At 40.8% G+C, this 12,383-nt stretch overlaps 1 pseudogene; it reads right to left on the reverse strand.

Moving 5' to 3' along the window:
- Positions 1–10,273: 10,273 nt before the first annotated feature.
- On the reverse strand, positions 10,274–11,201 carry LOC101827707 (annotated as a pseudogene).
- Between the last annotated feature and the right edge of the window lie 1,182 nt (positions 11,202–12,383).

Genomic DNA, 12,383 nt, shown 5'->3' on the forward strand with positions numbered 1-12,383 from the left:
AGAGAGAGAGAGAGAATTAGAGAGGTACAAGGTGGTTGGGTCCCTTTTATTTTATTTCATTCCTATTTTATTTTTTTAAGTTTTTTATTTAAATTAGAAACAAGTCTGCTTCATATGTCAATCCCAGGTTCCTCTCCCTCCCCTCCTCTCCTGTCCCCCACCAACCCCCAATCCCATCTTCCCTCCACTCCCAGGGAGGGTGAGGCACTCCATAGGGGATACCCAAAATCTGTCATGTCATCAGGGGCAGGACTTCCCTCGTACATCCAGGCTGAGAGAGCATCCCTCCAGGTGGAGAGGTCTCCCAAAATCCATTTGTAGACCAGGGATAAATACTGATCCACTATCAGAGGCCCCATTTATGGCTGAGGTATCAGGGCCCTTTTAAAAGGCAATGTAGTGGATGTGCACAGGCGATGCTCTCAGTGGCTGCAGCTGAGGGCGTGTCCTGTCCCAACCCCAAGAGCTGGCTGGTGCCGATGCCTGAACACATTCAAATATTTGTATGAATATGTTATTCGTAAAATACAATAGAAGCACTCATGTCAGCTATAACTCTCGTTTCTGCAAGTGGTCATTTGGCCTTAGATGGAATTTAGAGCTACCATCCTCTACCCCCATTCTGTATGTCTTCCACCCTCTGCAAGCACCTCAGCAGGTCCTGGGTCTTCCCCCTAATCTCCAGTCCTTCAGGGCTCTGGCCCTAGCAATTGTTAGCCCTGGTATTTACCACCCAGTCTCCCCTATTCCTTTTATGTTTACTTTATAAATTCTATTTAAATTAGAAACTATCTAATTTTACATATCATTCCCAGCACCCCTCTACCTCCCATCCTCCAATGCCCCTCACCAAACCCTTGTCCCACCCCCCTCCCCCGTCCATTCCCCAGGGATGGTGTGGCCTTCCGTGAGGGATCATCAAAATTTGTCAAGTCACTTGTGGCAGGGCCTAGGCCTTCCCCCATGTATCTAGGCTAAGAGAGTGTCATTCCATGTGGTGTGGCCACCCAAAGTCCATTTGTGCAATTGGGATAAACACTGGTACCACCGTAAGAGGCCCCAGAGACTGCCCAGTGCTCCTAGCTCACGCCTATGTTCAGGGGGCCTGCTTTCATCCTATGCTGGCCTCCCAGCCATCAGTCTGGGGTCCATGAGCTCCCCCTTGTTCAGGTCAGCTGTCTCTGTGGGTTTCTCCAGCCTGGTCTTGACCCCTTTGCTCATCACTCCTCCCTCTCTGCAACTAGATTCCGGGAGTTCAGCTCAGTGTTTAGCTGTGGATTCTACTTCTGCTTCCATCAGCTACTGGATGAAGGCTCTAGGATGGTATATAAAGTAGTCATCAATCTCATTATTGGGGAAGGGCATTTAAGGTAGCCTCTTAACTATTGCTTAGATTGTTAGTTAGGGTCATCCTTGTGGATCTCTGGACATTTCCCTAGTGCAATATTTCTTTTTAAACCTATAATGGCTCCCTCTATTATGGTCTCTCTTTTCTTGCTCTCTTTCTCTATTCTTCCCCCATCGCAGTCTTCCTGCTTCCTCATGTCCTCCTCCTGTCTCCTCTTCTCCCCACCTCATTCTCCTAACTCACTCTCCCCTCCCCCCATGCTTGCAATTGTTCAGCAGCTCTTTTCCCTTTCCCCTTCTCTGGGGGCCAATGCCTGGCTTTTTAATTGCTGAGTCTGAACTGAGGTGACTCCAGGGGAGGGCCTTCCCTTGGCACCCTGAGGGCTAGGATTGGATCAGTGCTACCAAACACCACCCGGACTCTCTCCACCCATACCTCCCTATTATGGCAGAAGGTTAACCCAACCTGCATTCTCTGCCTCCTCAAGGAACTGATGCCTGAAGTCTACAGTATGTCAGCTAAGGGAATAATTGTCCACCCTTACCTCCTACTGAATGTGAGCCCCTAGTCCTGACATCCCTTCCCACACTGTCCCTTTCCAGCTGGAAGAAGCCAGAATTAAACAGAAATCCCTGTACCCAGGGATTCTAAGCTGTTTAGGTGGAAGACCTAGCAGCTTCTATATCTATGCAGAGAGGTTGGTTGCCCCATTCCAAACCCTGACCTCAAGATGCAAATGGTGGGTCTTCACCCAGAATCCACCCCTAAAAAGCCCATGCACAGATGAATGGGGGAGTGGGTCGTGGGGTGGCAAAAGCACCCACCTCAGGATTCATCTCTTGGATTCTGGTTTTCTGTTCCCCTGGTGCCACACAGGAATTCTTTGCTCAGATTACACCACTGTGCTGTGTCTCCTCTGCTCATCTTGTCCTATCACTCAGGCCTCACCAGCCAATCAGAGCCTCTAGTGGACCCACCAGTCAGATGGGAGGGATCTTCTGGAGCCTCCCTTGCTGTGCCTTTAGTTTTGTGTACCTAACCCAAAGGTGGAAAAGCAATGGGTGGGTTCTCTCTCTGTTTCTCTCTCTTGGGTTGCAAATTGCATTCAGAAAGGCAAAGACCATGTCTTCCTGAGCAGGAACACCACAGCAATTCTTTATTATTATCTGTGTAGTTGTTTCTCAATAAAACACCCATTAATCATTTATCTTGGGTCTCATGAACTCATTAACAACCCACCTTCATATGAAACAATTTTTTTATTGAAACTAAATACATGTATGAAGTTTTTACCAAATTGTTTACATGAACTGGCTTTTCTCTTCCAATGAGTTCTTTCCTATTACCTGATATCAAGCTCATACAAAAAGGATGTAAAAGAGCTTCCCATCCTGGCGGGAGCCAAGCACCCCAGATACCAGGTCTTCTCTTCCACCAACGAGACCAGGGGACCAGCTGGTCCAGCGGGACCAGATAAAACAGGCCCTGCATCTAAGCCTGCATTCCAGTGACTGGGGATTGCCTGGGAACTGCCACAGAGCTTCCCATCCCAGCAGGAGTCATGCACACCAGATCTCAAGTCTTCTCTTCCACCAAAGGGACCAGGGGACTAGGTGGGAGGCTAAGCACCCCAGCTTCCTGGTCTTCTTCTCCACCCACGGGATGAGAACTAGGATGAGGAATAGAAGAACTACCAGAATATTGGACTTGCTAGCACCCACTGAAAGGGAACTCTGGTCCCCTAACCACCAGACCAGTAAGGGGCTCTTTCTGCACCCACCAGAAGAAGAGATGGGAAAGAGACAATACAAAACCACACTCAGCAACAGAAGAACAAATATGACACTGCCAGATTCTAGAGACTCCTCACCAGCGAGACTCCAACATTCAAATGCAAATGAAGCAGAAGAGAATGACCTTAAAAACAACTTCATGAAAATGATAGAGACCCTAAAAGAGGATATAGGAAAATCTCTCAAAGATATGGACGAAAAAAGAAACCAAAAAATGCAAGAAATGGAAGAAAAAAAAGAAACCAAAAAGTGCAAGAAATGGAAGAAAAAACAAACCAAAAAAGGCAGGAAATGAAAGAAAAAACAAACCAAAAAAAGGCAGGAAATGGAAGAAAAAGCAAACCAAAAAATGCAAGAAATGGAAGACAGAACAAACCAAAAAATTCATAAAATGCAAGAAATGGACCAAATGATAAACCGAAAATTGCAAGAAACAATTCAAACAGTGCAAGGGTTGAAAACTGAAGTAGAGACAAAAAAAAAACCCTACAATCTGAAGAAAGGCTGGAAATAGAAAAGGTGGGCAAACGGTCAGGTACTACTGATACAAGCATTACCACATTACCAACAGAATATAAGCGATGGAAGAAAGAACCTCAGGTGTTGAAGATACACTAGGAGAAATAGATTCATCAACCAAAGAAAATCTTAAGTCCAACAAATCCTTAACACAAAACATCCAGGAAATATGGGACACCATGAAAAGACTAAACCTAAGTACAATAGGTATAGAAGAAGGTGAAGAAAACCACCTCAAAGGGGCAGAAAACATATTCAACAAAATTATAGAAGAAAACTTTCCCAACCTAAAGAAAGACATGCCAATGAAGGTACAAGAAGCTTACAGAACACCAAATAGAGTGGATCACAAAAAAGTCCCCTCACCAAATAATAATCAAGATGCCAAATATACAGAATAAAGAAAGAATATTAAGAGCAGCTAAGGAAAAAGGCCAAGTAACATATAAAGACAAACCTATCAGAATTACACCTGACTTTTCCATGGAAACTCTGAAAGCCAGGTCCTGGATAGATATTCTACCAACACTAAGAGACCACGGATGCCAGCCCAGACTACTATACCCGGCAAAGCTCTCAATCACTATAGATGGAGAAAACAAGATATTCCATGACAAAACTAGATTCAAGCAATACATATCCACTAACCCAGCCTTACAGAAAGTTCCAGAAGGAAAACTCCAACCCAAGGAAGTTAACTACAACCAGAAAAACATAGGCATTAGAGAATCCCACTTTACTAACAGCCAAAAGAACAAAGGGGTGGAATTCCACACATAATTACACAAACAACAACCATTCCAAATCAAAGAAGAATGAACAATCAATGGTCATTAATATCCCTCAATACTAAGGGCCTTAAGTCACCCATAAAAAGACACAGGCTAACAGAATGGATTCGAAGACAGAACCCATCCTTCTGCTGCATACAAGAAACACACCTCACCCACAAAGACAGACATTACCTTAGAGTTAAAGGTTGGGAAAAGATTTTCCAATCAAATGGACCCAAGAAACAAGCAGGGGTAGCAATATAATATCTAACAAATTAGACTTTAAAATAAAATCAATCAAAAGAAATGAAGGAGGTCATTACATACTCATCACAGGTGAAATCCACCAAGATGAAGTTTCTATCCTGAACACAAAGGCATCCACGTTCATAAAAGAAGCATTACTAAAACTTAAATCACATATAAAGCCCCACACACTTATAGTGGGAGATTTCAACACACCACTCTCACCACTAGACAGGAATACCAGACAGAATCTCAACAAAGAAGCAAAGGGTCTAATAGAAGTAATGACCCAACTGGGATTAACAGACATCTATAGAACATTTCATCCACATAAAAAAGAATATACCTTTTTCTCACCACCACATGGAACCTTCTCAAAAATTGACCACATACTTGGCAACATATCAAACCTCAGCAGCTAGAAAAATATTGGAATAACTCCATGCATCTTATCAGACCACCATGCATTAAAATTAGAATTCAACAATAACACAAATTGCAGAAACCCTACAAACTCATGGGAATTGAATAATGCACAACTGCACCATTCCTGGGTCAAAGAAGAAATAAAAAAAAAAAGAAATTAAAGACTTCCTAGACTTCAATGAGAATGAAAACACAACATACCCAAACCTATGGGACACTTTGAAAGCAGTGCTACGGGGGAAGTTCATAGCACTAAGTGCCCACATGAAAAAACTGGAGACTAGCTATCCTAGAGAATTAACAGCACAGCTGAAAGCTCTAGAACCCAAAGAAGCAAACTCCCCCCAGGAGGAGTAGATGCCAGTAAATAATCAAATTGAGGGCTGAAATCAATAAAGTAGAAATTAGGAAAACAATACAAAGAATCAATGCAACAAAGAGTTGGTTCTTTGAGAAAATCAACAAGATAGACAAACCTTTTTCCAAACTTACCAAATAAGCAGAGTGTGAACATGCAAATTAACAAAATCAGAAATGAAAAGAGGACATAACAACGGACTCTGAGGAAATTCAGAGAATCATCAGATCATACTTTGAAAACCTGTACTCCACAATATTTGAAAATTTAAAGGAAATGGACGACTTCCTGGAAAGCTATCACTTGCCAAAATTAAATCAAGAACAGATAAGCAATTTAAATATACCTATAACCCCTATGAAAATAGAAGCAGTCATCAAAAGTCTCCCAACCAAAAAAAGCCCAGGTCCAGATGGCCTCAGTGCAGAATTATACGAGAAATTCAAAGAACAATTTATAGCAATTCTTCTCAAAGTATTCCATGCAATAGAAGCAGAAGGGTCTTTGCCAAACTCTTTCCATGAGGCTTCAATAACCTTGATCCACAAGCCACACAAAGATACAACTAAGAAAGAGAACTTCAGATCAATATCCCTCATGAATATTGATGCAAAAATACTCAATAAAATACTGGCAAATCGGGTCCAAGAACACATCAAAACAATCATTCACCACGATCAAGTAGGTTTCATCCCAGGAATGCAGGGATAGTTCAACATATGAAAATCCATCAGTGTAATCCGCCACATAAACAAGCTGAAAAACAAAAATCACATGATCATCTCACTAGATGCTAAAAAAGCATTTGACAAAATCCAACACCCCTTCATGGTAAAGGTCTTGGAGAGATCTGGGATAGCAGGAACATACCTAAACATAATAAAAGCTATATACAGTAAACCAACAGCCAACATCAAACTAAATGGACAGAAACTCAACACAATTCTGCTAAAATCAGGAACAAGACAAGGCTGTCCACTCTCTCCATACCTTTTCAATATTGTACTTGAAGTTCTAGCCAGAGCCATATGACAACAAAAGGAGATCAAGGGGATACAAATTGGAAAGGAAGAGTCAAACTTTCACTATTTGCAGATGATATGATAGTTTACAAAAATGACCCAAAGAAATCTACCAGGGAGCTCTTACAGCAAAGTGGCAGGCTACAAGATCAACTCAAGAAAATCAGTAGCCCTACTATATACAGATGATAAAAGGGCTGAGAAAGAAATCAGAGAAGCATCACCCTTTACAATTGCCACAAACAACATAAAATACCTTGGGGTAATGCTAACCAAACAAGCAAAAGACCTATATTGCAAGAACTTTGAGTCTTTAAAGAAAGAAATTAAAGAAGCCTTCAGAAAATAGAAAGATCTCACATGCTCTTGGACAGGTAGGATCAATGTAGTAAAAATTGCAATCCTGCCCAAAGCAATCTACAGATTCAATGCAATCCCCATTAAAATACCAGCACAATTCTTCACAGATCTTGAAAGAACAATAATCAATTTTGTATGGAAAAACAAAGTAGGCTTCTTGTACCTTCATTGGCATGTCTTTCTTAAGGTTGGGAAAGTTTTCTTCTATGATTTTGTTGAATATGCCTTCTGCCCCTTTGAGGTGGATTTCTTCTCCTTCTTCTATACCTATTATTCTTAGGTTTGGTCTTTTCATGGTGTCCCATATTTCCTGGATGTTTTGTGTTAAGGATTTGTTGGATTTAAGGTTTTCTTTGGTTGATGAATCTATTTCTCCTAGTGTATCTTCAACACTTGAGATTCTCTCTTCCATCTCTTCTATTCTGTTGGTAATGCTTGTATCGGTAGTGCCTGACTGTTTGTCCAGCTTTTCTATTTTCTGCCTTTCTTCAGATTGTGTTTTTTTTAATGTCTCTATTTCAGTTTTCAACCCTTGCAATGTTTGCATTGCTTCTTGCAATTTTCGGTTTATCTTTTCGTCCATTTGTTGCCTTTTATGCATTTTTTGGTTTGTTCTTTCCTCCATTTCTTGCATTTTTTGGTTTGCTTTTTGTTCCATTTCTCACATTTTGTGCTTTGTTTCTTCTTCCATTTCCTGCCTTTTTTGGTTTGTTTCTTCTTCCATTTTTTTCATTTTTTGCTTTGTTTTTTTCTACCATTTCTTGCATTTTTTGCTTTGTTTCTTCTTCCATTTCCTGCCTTTTTTGGTATGTTTCTTCTTCCAATTCTAGCATTTTTTTGCTTTGTTTTTTCTTCCATTTCTTGCATTTTTTGCTTCGTTTCTTCTTCCATTTCCTGCCTTTTTTGGTTTGTTTTTTCTTCCATTTCTTGCATTTTTTGGTTTGCTTTTTCTTCCATTTCTTGCATTTTTTGGTTTGTTTTTTCTTCCATTTCTTTGAGGGATTTCCTATATCCTCTTTTAGGGCCTCTATCATTTTCATGAAAGTGCTTTTAAGGTCGTTCTCTTCTGCTTCATTCGCATTGGAATGTTGGCGTCTTGCTAGTGTGGAGTCTCTAGAATCTGGCAGTGTCATATTTGTTTTTCTGTTGCTGAGTGTGTTTTTGTATTGTCTCTTTCCCATCTCTTCTTCTAGTGGGTGCAGAAAGAGCCCCTTACTGGTCTGGGGACCAGAGATCCCTTTTGGTGGGTGCTAGCAAGTCCAATAATCTGGTGGCTCTTCTATTCCTTGTCCAAGTGCTGGTCCTGTGGGTGGAGAAGCAGAACAGGAATCTGGGGTGCTTAGCCTCCTACCTGGTCCCCTGGACCCTATGCTGGGTCCTGTTGTACCTGATCTGGAACAGCTACTCCCCTGGTCTCCCTGGCTCCTCTGGTTTCCTGGTCTCGTTGGCGGGAGAGAAGACCTGGAGTCTGGGGTGCTTGGCTTCTGCCAGAATTGGGAGCTCTGTGCTGTTCCCAGGCGATCTGCAGGTACTGGAACACAGGCCAGGAAGCCGGCCTGTTTATCTGATGCTGCCGGAGGAACAGCTGCTTCCCTGGACTCTCAGCCTCCTCTGGTTTCCTGGTCTCCTTGGTGGGAGAGAAGACCTGGAGTCTGGGGTGCTTGGCTTCTGCCAGAATTGGGAGCTCTGTGCTGTTCCCAGGCGATCTGCAGGCACTGGAGCACAGGCCGGGAAGCCGGCTTGTTTACCTGATGCTGCCAGAGGAACAGCTGCTTCCCTGGACTCCCAGCCTCCTCTGGTTTCCTGGTCTCCTGATGCTGCCGGAGGAACAGCTGCTTCCCTCGAGTATAGCCATTTTTAATAAAGATTGCTAACCAGGTTACAAAGGTATTGAAATAATTTATGCTTCACCCATCATCAATCTGAAATTGGTGCAGGTCATTTGGAAAATCATGGTATTGGTGACTACTCAAGTTCCATCTGCACATACCTCACCACCACTGCATTTGAGGACAGGATTAGTGTTAAAACTCTGTACAAGAGAGTATTTAGTTTAGTCATGATTTTAGTTAAACTGAACTAGCAGATATAAAGAGTAAAAAAAGAGCAACATATAGATCTTTGTTGGAGGATGACAAATAGAAGTTAAGGTTCATGTAATATTAGTAAACAAAACTTCCCCCCAAAAGGGTATTAAATAAAAATGATTTTTGTTTAATGTGTTTCATTGCCTTTTGAAGATGACAAGCTTTGTATTGTATTTGTCACTGTCACCAAGTATGCAGCTCATAAATATCTGTAACATAGAAAATGAGAATTGGAAAATCCACCTATTTTATTAAAATATGGAATTTACAAGGCAGGAAAATATCTAACTCTAACCCCATTACTGGGGTCACAAAAGACCAAAACTCAAACTGAGGAATGTGGACATAGTGTCTTAGAGTAACAGCACAATAAATCCATGTTGGGTATGGTTAACCTTAGCCAACACTTCTGGACTGTATAGTGACAGGTGCCCAGTATGTCAACAGTAGTAATGGTGTAGAAGTAACTCAGAACACATACCATCCATTCAATGTACAGAAGTAGATGCACATATCTTTTAAGTCTCTATCAAAAACACTGAGACAATTAGGGATTAGGTTGGTTGAAAGGATTACTTAAACTTAAGAAGATTAGAAAAAAAAGATATTTTCCTGATAGTACAGGCATTTGACTTCCATTTGCTTGAGAGTCTGGTTCAGGACAGCAAATTCAAGACCTGTCTGGGCAACTTAGTGAGATTTCTTAAAAAATAAATAGAAGTTAAAGAGATGGAGCAGTTGTTAAGAGTACTTGCTGTTCTTCCACAGACCAGAGTTCAGTTTCTAGCACCCATATTATCCTGTAATTACAGCATGGGGGAGGATTCAAAATTCCCTTCTGGCATCTGTAAACACCTGTGCACAAATGACATGTATGCACACAGATTCCTTCACATGAACAAAAATAAATCTTTAAGGTTTTTAAAAGTAAATAAAAAGAGACCTACAATGTAGGTCAAAGAAAGTGTATGCTTAATTTGTAGAATGCTCTGGTTTCAACTCCAGGTACAATATGAAGTAAATAGGAAGAGTGGAAAGGTATGAAACATATTACCTGGTGCTTTATTTTGTAAGTATTGTGGTTCTTTCTCACAAATCAACTGTATTATACTTCTCATGAAAAGGTCTATTAAAATACTTTATCTGTCATATTGTATCTCAATCAGTACCTTGAAGAAATTGAGGGTCTAATCAATAACTGATGAATAAAGCCAACACCAAACCCCAAATAAAATGAAACTGGTCTTGACATGGTAGGGGAGCTACCTCAAGAATTTTTTAGCTATGATTGTTCTGTCATTTTAAGTGAAGAAATAGAAAATGATATGTTAGCTTCCTCAGTTATCTGTGGGAATTCCACCCCAATCTTATCACTGCTTCTTTTACTTCCTTGTTCCTTGTTCCTCAGTGTATAGATGAGGGGGTTAAGAGTTGGAATTATTACTGTATAGAAAAGGGTGAGAAACTTGCCCCATTTATGAGCATAGTGAGTCTTAGGTTGCAGATAGACACCTGTGACAGAAGAGACAACAAGAAGATGAGAAGTGCAGGTGCCAAATGCTTTCTTCTGCCCTGTACTTGATTTTATCTTCATCACAGACTTCACAATAGCACCATAGGAGGAAAGGATGATGATCAAAGGTAACACTAGGAGAATAACACTGGTTATGGACATCTGGACTTCATTGTAGGTAGTATCTTCACTGGAGAGCTGAATCAGAGCTGGAACTTCACACACAATGTCATCTACTACCTGGTGGGAACAAAAGGGCAATCTGAGGGTAGCAGAAGACTGGATCAGAGACTGAATCAGGCCAGCACCCCAAGCAAGGACAGCCAGTTGCAGACAGACTTTGGGGTGCATGACAGTTGTATATCTCAGAGGATGGCACACTGCTATATAGCGGTCCAAAGCTATGACAACAAAAAGAGCACATTTGGTGGCACCAAGCCACAGGAAGATGTAGAGCTGAGTGGCACAGCCATGAAAGGTGATAATCTTGTCTGAACCTCCAAAATTAACCAATATCTGAGGAACACAGCTGCTGGTGAAACAGATATCTATTAAGGAAAGATTGGAAAGGAAGAAATACATAGGCATCTGGAGTTTGGGGTCCATCAAGGAAACAAGAATTATAACTGCATTTCCAGCAAGAGTCAAACAATAAAAGACCAAAATGATCCCAAAAAGTACCTTCTCTAAATATGGTCTGTTTGAGAAGCCATAGAGGATGAAATTGCCATGGCTGTCATTGCAAACTGTAATCATGTTTTCTGGGACAATCACCTCTTCAAGAGATGACACAAAAGTGATTGCTCAAAAGACTGTGAAGATCCTAGCAAGCAGGAAGCAAGTCAGTGCAAATTGTTTTATTCATTTTTCATTAATAATATGAGGTTAGCCTGTAATGCTTAGGGAAAAAATAATAGAGTGAGTACTTTATTTGATATCTACCATCCATGCAGGTTCCTGAGAATGTTAGACCCTTGTGTCTTCTGGTCCAGGGATTACAGGAAGTTGTCAATAATCATACCTTGGTCCTGGGAATGAACACATCTTAACTGCCCATCCATGTCTCTGGCACTTTAAATATTTTAAAGCCTATTTATACCATTTTGAAGTCAGAAAATAGGGGCAAACTCATACAAGAGAAAAGCCCTATACATGCAATGACTTGGTAAAGACTTTAGACATTACAGTTGTCTTCAGGTTCAAGGAAAGAAATCTCATTCCATTTCTTTTTCATGGTAGCCTTGAAGGAAGTAAATTAAAGTAAGTGTGTCAATATTGTACTTGAAGTTCTAGCTACAGCAATAAGACAACAAAAAGAGATCAAAGGGATACAAATAGGAAAAGAAGAAGTCAAGCTTTCACTATTTGCAGATGATATGATAGTTTACATAAGTGACCTGAAAAACTCTCCAAGGGAACTCCTAGAGTTGATAAACACCTTCAGCAAAGTGGCAGGATACAAGGTAAACTCAAAAAATCAGTGACCCTATTATATACAGATGATGAAATGACTGAGAAAGAAATCAGAGAAACATCACCCTTTACAATAGTCGTAAGCAGCATCAAATATCTGGGGATAATGTTAACCAAGGAAGTGAAAGACCTGTATATCATGAAATTTGAGTCTTTAAAGAAAGAAACCAAAGAGGATACCAGAAAATGGAAAGATCTACCATGCTCTTGGATTTGTAGGATCAACATAATAAAAATGGCAATCTTGCCAAAAGCAGTATACAGATTCAATGCAATTCCTATCAAAATTCTGGCACAATTCTTCACAGATCTGGAAAGAACAATAATCAACTTTATATGGAAAAACAAAAGACCCAGGATAGCCAAAACAACCCTATACAATAAAGGAACTTCAGGAGGCATCACCATACCTGACTTCAAGCTCTATTATAGAGCTATAGTCCTGAAAACAGCTTGGTATTGGCA

The sequence above is a fragment of the Mesocricetus auratus genome, unplaced genomic scaffold (genome assembly GCF_017639785.1).
Source record: "Mesocricetus auratus isolate SY011 unplaced genomic scaffold, BCM_Maur_2.0 Super-Scaffold_100018, whole genome shotgun sequence".
In the NCBI taxonomy this organism is placed as follows: Eukaryota; Metazoa; Chordata; class Mammalia; order Rodentia; family Cricetidae; genus Mesocricetus; species Mesocricetus auratus.